At 39.7% G+C, this 16,970-nt stretch overlaps 1 protein-coding gene and 1 long non-coding RNA gene across 2 annotated transcripts in view; one reads left to right on the forward strand and one right to left on the reverse strand.

The window, feature by feature from the left end:
- Positions 1-16,970, reverse strand: part of LOC147916061 (heparan-sulfate 6-O-sulfotransferase 3-like) — a 529,293-nt gene that overhangs the window by 159,632 nt on the left and 352,691 nt on the right. The gene's annotated exons all lie outside the window — the stretch shown is intronic.
- LOC147916063 (uncharacterized) lies at positions 111-15,885 on the forward strand. Its single transcript, XR_015553388.1, has 3 exons — positions 111-306; positions 12,403-12,541; positions 13,728-15,885. It is a non-coding gene; the product is annotated as an uncharacterized LOC147916063 (long non-coding RNA).

Genomic DNA, 16,970 nt, shown 5'->3' on the forward strand with positions numbered 1-16,970 from the left:
AATACCCCTAAAATTCTGCCCTACACATTTGTTTTTATTTATGACCCTTAAAAATACATTGAGGGGGGCGGAGTCAAGATGGCGGCGTAGGCAGACTCTGAACTCACCTCCTCCCGTGGACACAGCCAATTTACAACTACTCGTGGAAAAATTACCCCTGAGACAGAACTGAAAACTGGATAAGAGGAACTCCTGCAACAACGGACAATCCTAACTGGAGTAGAAGAGGCAGAGACTCCCTTCCGGAGAGGAAAAACGCCGCCTTCACAAGCCGCCAGCTTCACAGCTGCCGGGAGCAGCTCACAGGTACGCAGCCTCCCTGGAGGCGCGGGGCCCTGAGCCGGGGAGCGCCCCCGCTGTGGGCATTTTGTGGACCCAGCACAATTGAGACCAGCAGCATAATATCTGACTTTGCCTGCTACTAAAGCATTGGGTAGCACCCCCAGAAAACCCGGTTCACAAAGAAACTAAAACTGGCTCTTAAAGGGCCCGCGCACAAACTCACCCGTTCCAGAAAGCATCCTAAAATCACCAGAAAGAAAGGTGCACAGTGCTTCGGTGACAAGAGACTCACCTAATAGGCCCTGAGTGCATCTTGGTGAGGGGTGAGACCTCTCCAGGGACTGGGACATTGGCGGCGGCCATTGTTGTGGCCTGGTGTGAGCGTGCTGACACAGACGCCATTGGAGTTCTCCCTGAGACCTGCTAGCCCAGGGTCTGCTCCACCCGCTAGAGCACCGATTTAATCCAGCTCAGCCAGGGCAGGCAGCCCACCCTAGAGACTAGCCCCACCCAACAACAAGCCCTCAGGCAACGTGTGGGCCTGCATAGATTGGTGACTGGATTCTCTGCAGCCTGGCAACTGAGCTGACTTGAGCGGGGCAGGGTGTGCACAAGGAGCGGGTGGAGAGTGTGGGGCAGTGGCAGAGTGTGTGGGGCTCCCGCCGTGGAGAGACTGGGTCCACTTGGGGAGGTCGGGGCGCGCACACGGGGCAGGACTGTGTTGACTGTGTGTGTGGACCTGTGGGCGGCAGGGCTTCTCAGCCACAGAAGACTTGTACTTCTCAAAGACCCACATAGGAGGTTTGCTCCACCTTCCAAAACCTGAAACAATTGGGTGCTCCTGTGCCTGAGGCCAGCCCCACCCAGCTGCAATCCTCAGAGAGCTGACAAGAGACCTAATAGGCTAGAGGCTTACAGCAATTGTAAGGCCCTGAGCCTAACGACCTGCCACGCTGGGGGCCTACTCACTTAAAAGAAATACTGCAACACAAATGTGGTATTAGAACTTGCAGCCAACTGTGCTGGGGCTCCCCACAGCTGATAAAGAGACTGAAGGGCCCACAACAACTACAAGCAGCTGAGCATTACAACAGCTGGCCAGGAGCATAACTCAGCCTCCCTGGGAGCCTACAGGGAGAGCAAACAGGCCACAGCAGAAGGATACACATAGCCCAAATAGGGGTCACCCCTGGAACATTGAGAACTGAGGGAAGCACACTGGAAGCCTCCTAAGCCATCACTTACATAAGGTCACCTATCCAAGAGCAGGAGACGTAGCTGACCTACCTAATACGTAGACACAAGCACAGGGAAAGAGGCAAAATGAAGAGGCAAAAGAATACATTCCAAGTAAGGGAACAGGACAAAACCCCAGAAAAGGAACTTAGTGAAACAGAAATGAGCAACCTACCCGACAGAGAGTTCAAACTAAGAGTGTTAAGGATGCTCACTGATCTGGGGAGAAGAATAGATGGACTCAGTGAGAATGTCAACAAAGAAATGGAAGATATAAAAAACAACCAATCAGAAATGAAGAATACAATACTGGAAATGAAAAACTCATTAGAAGGACTCAAAAGCAGAGTAGAGGATACAGAAGAACGGATCTGTGAGCTGGAAGAAAGACTAGAAGAAATTACCCAAGTTGAACAGGTAAAAGAGAAAAGAATTAAAAAGAGTGAGGACAGTCTAAGGGACCTCTGGGACAACATCAAGCGCACTAACATCCGTGTTATAGGTGTCCCGGAAGGAGAAGAGCGAGACAAGGGGGCAGAGAATCTATTTCAAGAAATAATAGATGAAAACTTCCCTAACCTAAGGAAGGAAACAGACATCCAGGTACAGGAGGCACAGAGAGCCCCAAACAAGATAAACCCAAAGAGGCCCACACCAAGACACATCATAATCAAAATGTCCAGAATTAAAGATAAAGAGAGAATCCTAAAAGCCGCAAGAGAATGTCAAGTTACATACAAAGGAAACCCCATAAGGCTATCAGCTGACTTTTCAGCAGAAACCTTACAGGCTAGAAGAGAATGGCATGATATATTTAAAGTGCTAAAAGGAAAAAACTTACAGCCAAGAATACTCTACCCAGCAAGGTTATCGTTCAAAATGGAAGGAGAGATCAAAATTTTCCCAGATAAGCAAAAATTAAAGGAGTTTGTCACCAAGAAACCAGTGTTACAAGAAATGTTAAAGGGACTGATTTAAGGGGAAAAGAGAAGACCACAAATAGGAAAAATTATCTATTTCCACGATTAGAACGTAATGGATACAAATGCACAAAAAAGAGGTTGGATATGATATTAAAACATAAAAGGAGGGAGGAGGGTAGTTAAAGAGTACAGCTTTCAGACAGAGGTCAAACTAAAGTGACCATCAATTCTGTATAGAAGAAGTAAGGAACAGAGAAGGACTACTAAAACACTGAGAAAAAAGTTAAAAAATGGCAGTAAGTACATACTTATCAATAGCTACTTTAAATGTCAATGGACTAAATGCTCCAATTAAAAGGCATAGGGTGGCTGACTGGATAAAAAAACAAGACCCATATATATGCTGCATACAAGAGACACACTTCAGACCTAAAGACACTCACAAACTGAAAGTGAAGGGATGGAAAAAGATACTCCACGCAAATGGCAATGAAAAGAAAGCTGGGGTAGCAGTACTCATATCAGACAAAATAGACTTTAAAACAAAAACTGTAAAACGAGACAAAGAAGGGCATTACATAATGATCAAGGGAACAATCCAACAAGAGGATATAACACTTGTAAATATCTACGCACTCCAATGTAGGTGCACCTAAATATATAAAGCAATTATTAACAGACATAAAAACAGAAATAGACAGTAACACAATAATAGTAGGGGACTTTAACACTCCACTTACACCAACGGATAGATCATCCAAACAGAAGATCAATAAGGAAACATTGGCCTTAAACGACACACTAGAACAGATGGACCTAGTAGATATATACAGAGCATTCCATCCAAAAACCAAAGAATACACGTTCTTTTCAAATGCACATGGAACGTTCTCCAGGATTGATCACATATTAGGCCACAAAACAAGTCTCCATAAATTTAAGAAGATTGAAATAATACCAAGCATCTTTTCTGACCACAAAGGTATGAAACTAGAAATCAACTATAGGAAGAAAATCAGAAAAGCCACAAATACATGGAGATTAAACAAAATGCTACTGAACAACTACTGGGTTAATGAAGAAATCAAAGAAGAAATCAAAAAATACCTGGAGACAAATGAAAATGAAAATACGACATGCCAGAATTTATGGGATACAGCAAAAGCGGTTCTAAGAGGGAAGTTTATAGCAATACAGGCCTATCTCAACAAACAAGAAAAATCTCAAATAAACAATCTAAGAATGCACCTAAAGGAACTGGAAAAAGAAGAACAAACAAAGCCCAAAATCAGTAGAAGAAGGGAAATAATAAAAATCAGAGCAGAAATAAATGAAATAGGGACCAAAAAAACCATAGAAAAAATTAATAAAACCAAGAGCTGGTTCTTTGAAAAGATCAACAAAATTGACAAACCTTTAGCTAGACTCACCAAGAAAAAAAGAGAGAAGGCACAAATAAGTAAAATCAGAAATGAAAGAGGAGAGGTTACAACAGACACCTCAGAAATACAAAAGATTATAAGAGAATACTATGAAAAACTATATGCCAACCAATTCGACAATCTGGAAGAAATGGATAAATTCTTAGAATCACACAACCTTCCAAAACTGGATCAAGAAGAAGTAGAGAATTTGAATAGACCAATCACCAGTAAGGAGATCGAAACAGTAATCACAAAGCTCCCCAAAAATAAAAGTCCAGGACCAGACGGCTTCCCTGGTGAATTCTACCAAACATTCAAAGAAGACTTAATACCTATCCTTCTCAAACTCTTCCAAAAAATTGAGGAGCGGGGGAAGCTCCCTAACTCATTCTACGAAGCTGACATTACCCTGATACCAAAATCAGACAAGGACAACACAAAAAAAGAAAATTACAGGCCAATATCACTGATGAACATCGATGCGAAAATCCTCAACAAAATACTAGCAAATCGCATACAACAATACGTTAAAAAGATTATACACCATGATCAAGTGGGATTTATTCCAGGTATGCAGGGATGGTTTAACATTCGCAAATCAATCAACGTAATACACCACATTAATAAAATGAAGAACAAAAATCACATGATCATCTCAATAGATGCAGAGAAAGCATTTGACAAGATCCAGCATCCATTTATGATAAAAACTCTGAATAAAATGGGTATAGAAGGAAAGTACCTCAACATAATAAAGACCATATATGAGAAACCCACAGCTAATATCATCCTCAATGGTGAAAAGCTGAAAGCTATCCCTCTAAGAACAGGAACCAGACAAGGATGCCCACTGTCACCACTCCTATTTAACATAGTATTGGAAGTCCTAGCCAGAGCAATCAGGCAAGAGAAAGAAATAAAAGGGATCCAAATTGGAAAGGAAGAAGTGAAACTGTCACTATTTGCAGATGACATGATTTTATATATAGAAAATCCGAAAGAATCCACCAGAAAACTTTTAGAAGTAATAAACGAATATGGTAAAGTTGCAGGATATAAAATCAACATACAAAAATCAGTTGCATTTCTGTACACTAACAACGAAGTAGCAGAAAGAGAAATTAAGAATACCATCCCATTTACAATTGCAACAAAAAGAATAAAATACCTAGGAATAAACTTAACCAAAGAGGTGAAAGATCTGTACACCGAAAACTATAAAACATTTCTGAAAGAAATTGAAGAAGTCACAAAGAAATGGAAAGATATTCCGTGCTCTTGGATTGGAAGAATTAACATAGTTAAGATGTCCATACTTCCTAAAGCCATCTATAGATTCAATGCAATCCCTATCAAAGTTCCAACAACATTTTTCACAGAAATAGAACAAAGAATCCTAAAATTTATATGGAACAACAAAAGACCCCGAATAGCTAAAGGAATCCTGAGAAAAAAGAACAAAGCTGGAGGTATCACACTCCCTGATTTCAAAATATACTACAAAGCTATAGTAACCAAAACAGCATGGTACTGGCACAAAAACAGACACACAGATCAATGGAATAGAATCGAAAGCCCAGAAATAAACCCACACATCTATGGACAGCTAATCTTTGACAAAGGAGCCAAGAACATACAATGGGGAAAAGAAAGTCTCTTCAACAAATGGTGTTGGGAAAACTGGATAGCCATATGCAAAAAAATGAAAGTAGACTCTTACCTTACACCATACACAAAAATTAACTCCAAATGGATTAAAGACTTGAATGTAAGACCTGAAACTTTGAAAGTTCTAGAAGAAAACATAGGCAGTACGCTCTTCGACATCAGTCTTAGCAACATCTTTTCAAACACCACATCTGACCGGGCAAGAGAAACAATAGAAAAAATAAACAAATGGGACTACATCAAACTAAAAACTTCTGCACAGCAAAGGAAACCATCAACAAAACGAAAAGACAACCTAACAATTGGGAGAAGATATTTGCAAACCATACATCTGATAAGGGCTTAATCTCCAAAATATATAAAGAACTCATGCATCTCAACAACAACAAAACTACCAACCCAATTAAAAAATGGGCAAAAGACCTGAACAGACATTTCTCCAAAGAAGATATACAGATGGCCAACAGACACATGAAAAGATGTTCAAAATCACTAACTATCAGGGAAATGCAAATCAAAACTACAATGAGATATCACCTCACGCCCGTCAGAATGGCTATAATTAACAAGACAGGAAACAACATGTGTTGGAGAGGTTGTGGAGAGAAGGGAACTCTCATACACTGCTGGTGGGAGTGCAAACTGGTGCAGCCACTATGGAAAACAGTATGGAGATTCCTCAAAAAATCAAGGATAGAACTACCATATGATCCAGCTATTCCACTGTTGGGTATTTATCCAAAGAACTTGAAAACACCAATTTGCAAAGGTACATGCACCCCTGTGTTCATTGTAGCCTTATTCACGATAGCCAAGACTTGGAAGCAACCTAAGTGCCCATCAAGGGACGAATGGATAAAAAAGCTGTGGTATATATACACAATGGAATACTACTCAGCCATAAGAAACGATGAAATCCAGCCATTTGTGACAACATGGATGGACATTGAGGGCATGATGCGAAGTGAAATAAGTCAGAGGGAGAAGGTCAAATACCGTATGATTTCCTTCATTAAGTAGTAGATAATAACAACAATAAACAAACACATAGGGACAGAGATTGGATTGGTGGTTACCAGAGGGGAAGGGGGGAGGGAGGAGGGTGAAAGGGATAATTGGGTACATGTGTGTGGTGATGGGTTGTAATTAGTATTTTGGTGGTGAACATGATGTAATCTATGCAGAAATAGAAGTACAAAAAAAAAAAATACATTGAAAATATTTGTTTGTAGTTGAACTCCTGTGACAATTCAGACTTCAGTTCATTCTCTGAGGTTTAGGTTAGAGTGCACATGCTCCACTTTCTTCTTTAGGATCCATATGTCAGATGCCCTTATTCTTCCATAAACTGGAAACATGTAAAGCTCTAGAATTAAGATTCTGGGTCTGAACTTATTATGGATGTTTTCCTATTTAATTAAGCTCAGCTGCTGCTAAATCCAAATATGTTTTAACGAATCTAACTCCATGAACTGGTACCATTGATTATAATTATTGCCTATATAACTGAAAGATCTACTCCTCAGAAGTGTAATATACTTGTCTCCGTATGAGGCTATTTGATGCCTCTCTGGATTTGTTGTATATGTCAAGGAAGCCTCAGAGCTGAGTATGAGTGGAAGGACTGGATGGCGCCAATTTGCTCTACATAAGAAAAGAGAGTAAAATTTATTTCTGTACATAAGGAGGAAGGTGCAGAAGCGAGAAGAAGAGAGAAAAAAAGATTGGCTGAGCTACACGGAGGAGGACATTTTAAGAATAGTATTATTTGATATACTATGATATAAATACCCTTTCCCCAAAATTTCAACAAAATCTGCTCCAAATACATAAGAAGTATAGGAGTACATATGCATTCATGCACGTGTGATCTAAACAAGTTAACACCAGTGCCTGGCACTTGGGAAATCTTAAAGAAGGTTAGCTCGCATTATGATTCATATTAATATTATTTACCATTTACAATGCCACCTAAAGATACAGACTCACATAAACACACATAAGCAGTGCTACTAAAATGACTGGTTATTTTTAGAAAACAGGGAAAAATATAGGAAAAAAAAATTCCTGGCACAAAATCTTGCGAGTTTATTGTGTGTCTTGATGAATTAAGAGCCATCGAGTAACACGAAGAGCTATTTACTAACTGTAGTTTATTCTGTAAGTAGTCATTTTGCTATAAAAAGCCTGGATAAAAGCTGAAGATATAACATTAAATCATAACTTCAAAGGCAGTTCTTTAGGGACAAAAGCTAATAGAGGCCAGAAATGCTATTTCCTCTTACTTCAACATAAAGATATATCTTAGAGAACCTAAAGGAATGGTTTGGTTAATATCCCCATTGTAATATCATTTATTATTTCTCATGACTATTTCTGAGCATCACACACATTGCTAATCTGCCTCCTCAGTAAATAAGGTACACAAACCCCAAAGACCACCCTACTGTCTTAGACGTATAGTACCACATGCATACATTTTTGAAATTTTTTGTATCTATTTTCCCTAAGAAGTTAAAAAAAAAAAGAAATGCTTTTTAAGGATTCCAAAATTTTGTGGTTACTGATGCGAAACATATCCACATGTACCAAAAGGAAGATTGATGTGGAAGCATTCAAAGTGACCAAGAATATTATTTTAATTACGTGTGTCACACTTTAATAAGAAAAACTACCATATAGCTGGTGGTGATTATTCACAATATAAAAGATTTGATAGACAAAAGGTTTCATGGTCATGTTCTTACTCACCAAGTTCATTTTCCTGATCTTTATAAATAGCCAACTACTTGACGGAGATAAAGTAGAGAACAAAGGAAGCCCATCTTTGAAAACATAAGGCAGAGTTGCGAACGGACATTCAATCAGAAGTTGTGGCAGAAGTCAATGGGGAATGATGAACCAACTTACAGGCTAATTTTCAGGAACCCATTCCTCTTACTAAAGTGCCTTGATTTACAAATACCAACGCACGATCTAAATAACACCATATAGTTTGTATCATCAATAAAAAAGATTTCACCTTAGAGGCATCCGCTGATATCCTAAGAGATATCAGTTTTACAAGTATGGGAGCATATTCTCAGCATATTAAAATACAGCAGTGGAACAGATAAGTAATGTTTGTTTTTGCTAAATATGACTGAAGCACAGAAGAAAATATAAACAGTAAAATTGTCCTTTCTTACCTGTTATGGGAGAGAAGAAGCCAAGTTCACAGGGTCCATACACATCCGAAGAGAGAAAGCCGAAGGAGGAGAAAAAAAGACAAAGGATCATTTTGGGTAAAACTAAAGTGTAAGTAACAATAAAAATGAAACACTTTTCAAGAAAACCATCCCAAAAGCATCTATTGTGTGTATTTGTTCAGTTAAATAATATTTTTCTGCCAGGTAAACATGAGTTAATTTGTCTATGATGTGGTTGATCTCTCATACCACACACTCTCAGGGGGTACAGAGCTGTTTCTAATCACAACAATAGATCTACAAAACAAGTCTCACGTTTTAAACATAATTCAACTACAGAAATCTTAGCAGAAAACAGTGAACATGACTTATGATATGAATGTGACACAGTCAGCTGCAGAAACTCTGTAGTCATGTTCAAAATCACATTTAAAAGGGAATATGAGCCAAATGTAAGTAATCCAAATGCAACCCAAGATCTAATTATTTGTTCCACTTTTAAAAAATATTGATTGTAATCTCTTAAATATTCTGGGAGCCAATGCTAGGAGTCATGGCATATAGACACCAAACATAGCCTTTGCCCTTTAACATCTAATATCCTACACGAACATGACATTCATATCATATAAATGGTTGTAAGTGGAGATCACCCATGAGGTCTGCATTTGAGATCACCAGAAGGATCTCCTGAGGCCAGCCACACCAATAAGCATTAGTCTCTGTTAAAATTCTTTGTTTTTCCTTTGCAGGGATATCACACTTGGAAATGAAATTTAAGTGCAGAGTATTTTCTAAGATTATTTAGCAGTCACCTATCAAGACCTCTAAAGTGATGGCTTACAACCTCAAGCCAAGGTCAACTCAACATGTGCCCTAGGAAACCTCAAATATCCCCCATGCAATTTTACCTTTCTAAATAATGTAGCTCTACTAGAGTTTTCTTATTTTTTCCATTTTCTTATCCATTTTATTTTATTTTGGGGGAGAACAGGAAAATCCACATACAAAAAAACTCAGATCTCCATTTAGAAACAAACAAAATTCAACTCTGGTGAGTTTGAGATACTTCACAACAATCTGACCATAATTGAACAGGGTCCAGAATTATCCATCTTATCCTTATTCACCTAATGTGTATTCTTTCCAGAAAATGTCTCACCTGTTAAAGTTCCCAGTCACTCTGTCCCTTTATCCAACTTTTGCCAGATTTTACATTCCCTAAACTAGAAATCCCGCCTATTTGTGAAGTCTGACCCAACGGTATCTTAGCTACGAAATAATACCAGTCATCCTAATTTACTGCCCTTATAGTTGCAGATGTCATAGATCAGATGAAGGCTGTTCTAATTCCCCAGGCTCCCCAGCCACTGATATTAAACACTTTGTACCTCTAATCTATCTATTCAAGGGCTCCTACTGTACAGAGAATTAACAAGGAAGTATTTATACTTCTACAAAGAATTGGGGAGCTATGAGGTATCTTAGACTACGTGAACTAGGTCAAAACAACTCCATATGTGTTCATAACACTAATGTTCATTCTTTCATTCACAGCTTTCCTTCCATTCATTCATTTACTCAATAACAATTTAATGATCATTCACTATGTTCCAGGCACCTGTGTTAGGCACAAATGTTTAAAAAGGTATGAAACTAAAAAATTTCTCTCAAGGATGCTCATCTCTTGAGTGAGACAAGTAGCCTACAAAGAGACACAGTAATATAATGTAGTGAGAGACATAATAGTGAACCAAAGAAACATGTACTCCAAATTTCTCAAATTGAATATATTTACTAATCTTGAGAGTATACTTTATCCTTCCTTCACTATAAAGCTAAACATCTCTTTTAAAAATAAAAATCTGATGATGTCACAATCCTTATTTAAAATGCTTTAGCCACTCCACATGACCTTGCATGTATGGTCCATACGGCCTCAGGTGCCCTGGCTTTGTCCACCTCTCCTACCTCATCCCAAACCACTGCCCCCTTGTTCTCTGAGCTCCAAACATGTTGTCATCCTTTCAGTTTTTCAAAGATATCAGACTCTTTCCACCACTGGGCCTTTGTACCTGCTCTTCCCTCTTAGTGCAATACTCTCCTCATAAGCTCCACCTTTCATCTGGGTAATTCCTACTGACCCTTCCCATCTCTAGGATCACTTCACTGATTACCATATCCTCAAAATCTGGTCATTTCCATAGTTAAATGCATTGATAAAATCATACTCCTTTCCTTCACAACTTAGATCTCAGTTTGATTTCATATTTTCATTAGTGTGATTAACTCACTAGTGACTGTAAGTTCCATGAAATGGAGACAACACTTGCTTTTGCTTATTAATATTATCTTCAGTACCTAGTATCTGGCACACCACAAGTACTAAATAAACATTACTTATTACCAAATCTATTGATGGATTAAGAACCTCTTTTAGTGTATGGCATGCTTAAAGTAATACTAGGATAATACTAGGAACCTTTGTTGGGAGTCATCAAATAAGCCAGAAAAAAAGTAATCAGTATTTAAGGCATGGGCATAACTGAAATATACAGTTATTCTGTATATTCTCTATTTAACAATTTTTCCTAGGGTCTTTAAATGTAATGATATTAACAACCAAAAGGAACACACCCATGCAGACTAATCTCTCTGTTTAGTTTTATACTTTCCTATAGATTTCTATTTTATCTACTTATATTTAGTGTTTGATTGAACTTGAAGTAGGGAAAGACAATTGCTGTATAGGACTGAAGGAAAGTCATTTTGAAAGCTGCTCAGGATCTAGACAGATTAAGGTGCCTTAGCCCAGGAAATAACCTTAATCAAGTCATTTGATTGTTAGGGGCTTCTAACAGCTCTGCCGAGGAGACCAAACAAGAAGTTAGTCCTCGTAGGACAGAAAAACGCTATATCCAACCTGAGCTTTATGGAAAATAAAAAAAGCAGGAATGTGAATCCTAAGATATTGAAAAATATTGTCATATGAGCAGAAAATGCATTCTGTTTGGTTTCAAGGAGCCAGATTTGAAAGCTAATGATCTCAGTATCAGAACCAGCCTCCCAATCAGCCTCCACTGGGAGGTATGGCAAAGAAAGCAGATTGACAGACCAAAATAATGAGCCTGCAGTTGCCCCAGGAGAAAGGACCCTGAAGATCAGTGTTACAGGTAACCAGGAAATATCATCGCCAGTGTAGAAATAGATAACTCTCTGGGTTATTATTAATAGGAATATTTATAAAGCGTCCACAGTGTACAAGAGGTGCTGTGAATAATATATTTGAGGACAAGAAGGGAGAAAGAGGAGTATTTTGCTGAAACTTTCAGCAATAGTAACGGATCACCACCCCCACCCCCATCCCCATTTGTATTCTTTTATTTTTGGAGTTGAGGAAGCACGGAGGGTGGAGATCTAAGAGCAGAGAAGTGAGCATGTTGTGAAGAGGACAGAGGTGAGTAGGACACAGAACAAAGAAGGGAAGAAAAGAACAAAGGTGAGCGAGGTGAGAGCAGAGGCAGAGAAAGAGAATTGTGAAAAATAATTAGTTTCCCTTTAGAGCTCGTCACAGAGTGCTTTCCAGTTTCCAAAGCACTTCACACACGACTTTATCCCGCCTCACATCAAGCCTGTGAGACAGACCGTGCAGGGATCACCACCCTGGTTCTTCTTTTCTAGAAGATCCCCCAAGGCTCAGAGAGGATGCAAGTCACCCAAAGTCCCAGAACCAGCGAGCGGAGGAGCAGGATGGATCTGCATCGTTTTCAGACAGCAGAATGCATCTGGGGAGGACAACAAAGAAACTCCACATTTTGAGGTTGGTAGAGCTTGAGCCTGTGGAACTGCTGGTACTAGTAGCAGCCTGGGGGTTAAGCAGAGCTGCTTCTGGGAAAGAAGAAATCCTTTAAGTCTTATTTTTCTACTCGTAACTCATTCTGCAAACACTTACTGCAAACCTACTATGGGCCTACTCTAGAGAAAAGTGAATCCTGAATCCTCCCTAAGAAGAAAGTACCACTTCCCTCTCTGCTTACAAAGGAAGAAAAGTAAAAGCACAGCTCTTGTTGTGACTGCTTTTTGTAATCAACAAACACATTTTTCAAATTCTCATTTTACATTATAAGCTTTTCTCAACAGCCTTGACGAGAATTCTAGATCATGTGCTCTTGGATTTCAGAAAGTTTGTCTGACTTTGATTTTTTTTTTTTTTTTTTTTAAAGATTTTATTTATTCATTTTTTTCCCCCCAAAGCCGCAGTAGATAGTTGTATGTCATAGGTTCACATCCTTCTAGTTGCTGTACGTGGGACTCGGCCTCGCGTTGGACGGAGAAGTGGTGCCTCAGGGCGCGCCCGGGATCCGAACCCGGGCCGCCAGCATCAGAGCGCGCGCACTTAACCGCTAAGCCACAGAGCCGGCCCATGTCTGACTTTGATTTAATTGATGTCTAAGGCATAGGACAGAGAAGTCCGTGATGTGCTTGGTGGTTGATTCAGATCCTGAAATTTATTATGGAGAGGAAATAAAGAAATTCTCATTCCCTATTAAAACCCTAAGTCTCATGTTATAAAATAGAAAATAAGGGGTTGTAGGTGAAGAAGATATTTTTGTGATTAATCAATCTCATTTATGGTTTGGAATGAATCTAAACAAAAAGTGTCCAAATCACTTAGTTTCTCTTCGGCACACTGCCGTTTCCAAGTGTATGGAAACATTTCATTAGCACTAGGCACCGTGGGCCCCACAGTATACTGAGGCCACACTCAGCTGAACCCACAATCCAGAGCAGTCCACACAAAGATGGAGGACTGCTGATGAGTCACTTCCCAATATTGAACTAAACTTCCCCATAAACCATTTTTAAAGGGAGACTCACACCAAGATGGCAGAAGGCGGGCAGGAATGGAGGTGGGGAGGAGCGAGGTGGAGAGGGAAAGCCCCAGAGGCCTAAAGGACTCAGTGATATACAAAGAGACACTCTAAGAAACATTGCATTGTCTGCAGGACAAAGCGTCAAGTTCTCGTGGTCGGCAATACTAGTGTGATCCCGCCATTGGGTGGTCCCATATGACCAGCTCTAGCCAGCGAGATGAAAGCAGATTGCAGTGGGTCACTTCCCGGCTAAGGCCACTAAAAGCTCAAGCACAGCTCCCTCGTCTTCCTCTGCCCCTTCATGGTGATCGCAGAGGAGTTCTCCTGTTGAGATGGCGCTAACACAAGGTTGAAGCAACTGGATCACTGAGCCCGCAGGACAATTCCCGAAAAGCGTCGCCTAGACCTACAATGGCCTCTATGTGAAAGAGAAATAAGCTTTTATTATGCTAAGGAGTTTTGGATGCTGTTTTTTACACCAGTGTGACTTACTTTAACTTGACTAATTCAGTCCACTTGTCCCTATTATTAATCACCAAGTTCTCTTAATTCCATCTCATTTCTCAAATCCATCTAATTCTAACCACTGTCACTACCTTAAAGAGGGTTATCATCCCCTCTGACCTGTATTAATGGAAGAGATCTTCCCTGCCTCTGGGCTTGACCCATTCTAATCTATTCTCCTGTACAGCCAGAGTCATCTTTCTGAAGTGAAAACTGGAGCTTTTTGTTCGCTTCTCTAAAATCATTCAATGGTTCCCCATTGTTCCAAGGATAAAATGCAAACTCCTTCAAGGCCCTCCCTAATCAGACCTCTGTTTACCTCTCCATTCTCCTCTCTTGACATTCCATTCTCTATGCCTCAGTCCTATAAATATCTGCTCTCCCTGGAACTACCGAGGCATAGACTCATTATTCCTTCTTCCTAGAACACTGTTATCCACCCTGCCCAACTTTCTCTAGGGTAATTCCTGAGAAACCTGTTCAGGCAACACCTCCTTTCCTGACTTCTCAAGGCTGAATTGAGTGTTCCAGACTCAACCTCTGCTCACCCCTGTTAATGACCACTTCTTCAGAATATATAATTGCCTGTCTCATTGACACTCCTGTGCTAGAGGGAGAGCTCCTTGACACAGGGATGGTTTTCTAGTCATCACTCTATCCTCAGGGCCTAGCACACAGTAGATTTTTAACAAGTATTAGTCAAATGAATACATAAATGCATGAATGCTTAAATCCAAGATGCCTGTCTCCTAGCTTCCCTTCTCAGTTTTATTCCCTTCTTGGTTATCTCAGGCATAGAACAAAAAGTATTAGAAAGGATTTAAAGTCTGATCAATCTGGCTTTAAATTCTTCCTCTACCACTTGGAAACTGTGTGACCCCAGGTAAATAATCTAATCTTTCTTAGCCCTCAAATCTCCATTTGTGAAATGGGAGTAATCACATTTCCATTATGGAGTTGTAAAAATTGGAGTTGTGAACATAAAACAGCCACAGAGTAAGAGGTACAAAGCACACGCTAAATCTAAATGGTAGGTATAATATTATTCTTGTTATTATTATTATTATTGATCATATAAAAACTAGTCTGATGGCAGCAATGGAAATGCACTTACTTGGAATTGAGATCAGCTTTCATTTCCAGCAGGAACAAAGAGTAAACAATTATGCTGGAAATGAGTCTAAAGAACCATAGGGGGCATAATGGACTTCTCTCAACTCCCCCGCCAGATTCCTCTGTCCTCCTCATCCTTTATATTTTTCTAAATACATTAATTTTTAAGCCACTCCAAATGTTCCTTCCTTTTTTGCCTCTTACGACTGCTGCCATTACTCCCTGCATTCTCCACGTTCTTTTCTCTGGCCATTCTTAAAACTCCTCTCTGCACATTTCCCCTTTCCTATCCCTGGCCAAGAAGAAGCAGGCAATTAATGAACACAAGTAAGATTGAACAATCTATCCTCATTTAAAACACTAAGTCTTAATTCCAGGTCTACAAAAGCCTACATCAGTCATTCATTCAACACACACTGATTGAGTACCCACTGATATAGGCCTGGGGCACTGAGCTAGGGGCTATTTTTTCTCTAAGCAAACATTAGCTAGTTACAAACTACCAGCCATACCTAATTAGAATAAAATTTCTTGGAGAAAAAGTTGGTCTCCCTTCCATACTCAGTCTGTCTTGATACCCAGACAGAAAGAGGATTTTTTTGTTTTGTTTTGTTATTGTTTTTAATAAATCATGTAGCAAACTGGCAGTACAGTATTTAATTTTCAGCATGTATGAGACTTGCTTTTTAGTCATGAAAATTAGCCAGTCCTTTGATTGAACCAAAGACACCAGGGCATGCATGCATGGATGTCAGCTCTGCTGCTCTAAGAACCTGAACCAATCAACACATAAATGCATTTATCTCTTTAACCTAAGAATCTCGCAGGTGTCAATAAAGCATATTATTGAGCATTGTCACATATTAAAGGACATGGTAATTTTTTAATTTTTTAGTTTGTGTAACTTGAGGTTGTCATTGCTAATGAGGTCTAATGACCAAAATGAAAAGTCAGTTAATATTCCTCCCTTCTTCCCCTATCCCATCCCCCCCCCCACCAAACTGCCTTCCGTATAAATGAAATGAGGCAATAGTATCCTGGAGAGTGTGCTGCTCAGGAATCCCAAAGCCTTACCTTCCAGCAGCGCTAGTGAGAGTGTGATATGCAGGGGAAATCAGCCTCCGGTAGTCTCTGGGTCCTCATGAGGAAAATGGAAAGAAATGATACATGACCAATGTAGCAACTAAAAGGAGTTGATTTTTAAAAAACAACACACACAAGAAGTTGACAAGTAACTAACCTTTCTCAGTAACTCATGTCCAATACTAAAACAGCCCTGACTTTCAGAAAGTTCCTCCTTACAGTTGACTCCAACCTCGGTATGTGTGAAATGCTCTGAATTATTTAGAGGAACTCAAGGACACTATCAAATCAAGGTGTTGTCATTGTAAGCTCCACTCCATCGTCCTTTGATATGAACTCTTCCTCAGAAACTGGTTTCCCATCATTAACAGCACAAGTATATTTCCTTTTCTATGATTCAGGATACTACACCACCAATAAACCCCAGCCTAGTGAGCCACGTTTGGCAACATTCACAAGATCTAATGCACCAGCAGTAGTAAATGGTCTCAAGCAATGATTCAGGTCTTAGTTCTCTGTCTCCTTCGGCAACCCATCCACTGGATTTGTCTAGGGATCCTGCATAGCTGTGGAGGGAAATTAACCTAATTATCTGTGCTCTTGGAGTGTTAAGGCTCCAGCAAAGACAAAGATAGCTTCTCATCATGTCTGTGTCAGATTAATTGCTTAAATTTA

The sequence above is a fragment of the Ceratotherium simum genome, chromosome 10 (assembly GCF_057802395.1).
Source record: "Ceratotherium simum simum isolate JZ-2026a chromosome 10, ASM5780239v1, whole genome shotgun sequence".
NCBI classification, from domain to species: Eukaryota; Metazoa; Chordata; class Mammalia; order Perissodactyla; family Rhinocerotidae; genus Ceratotherium; species Ceratotherium simum.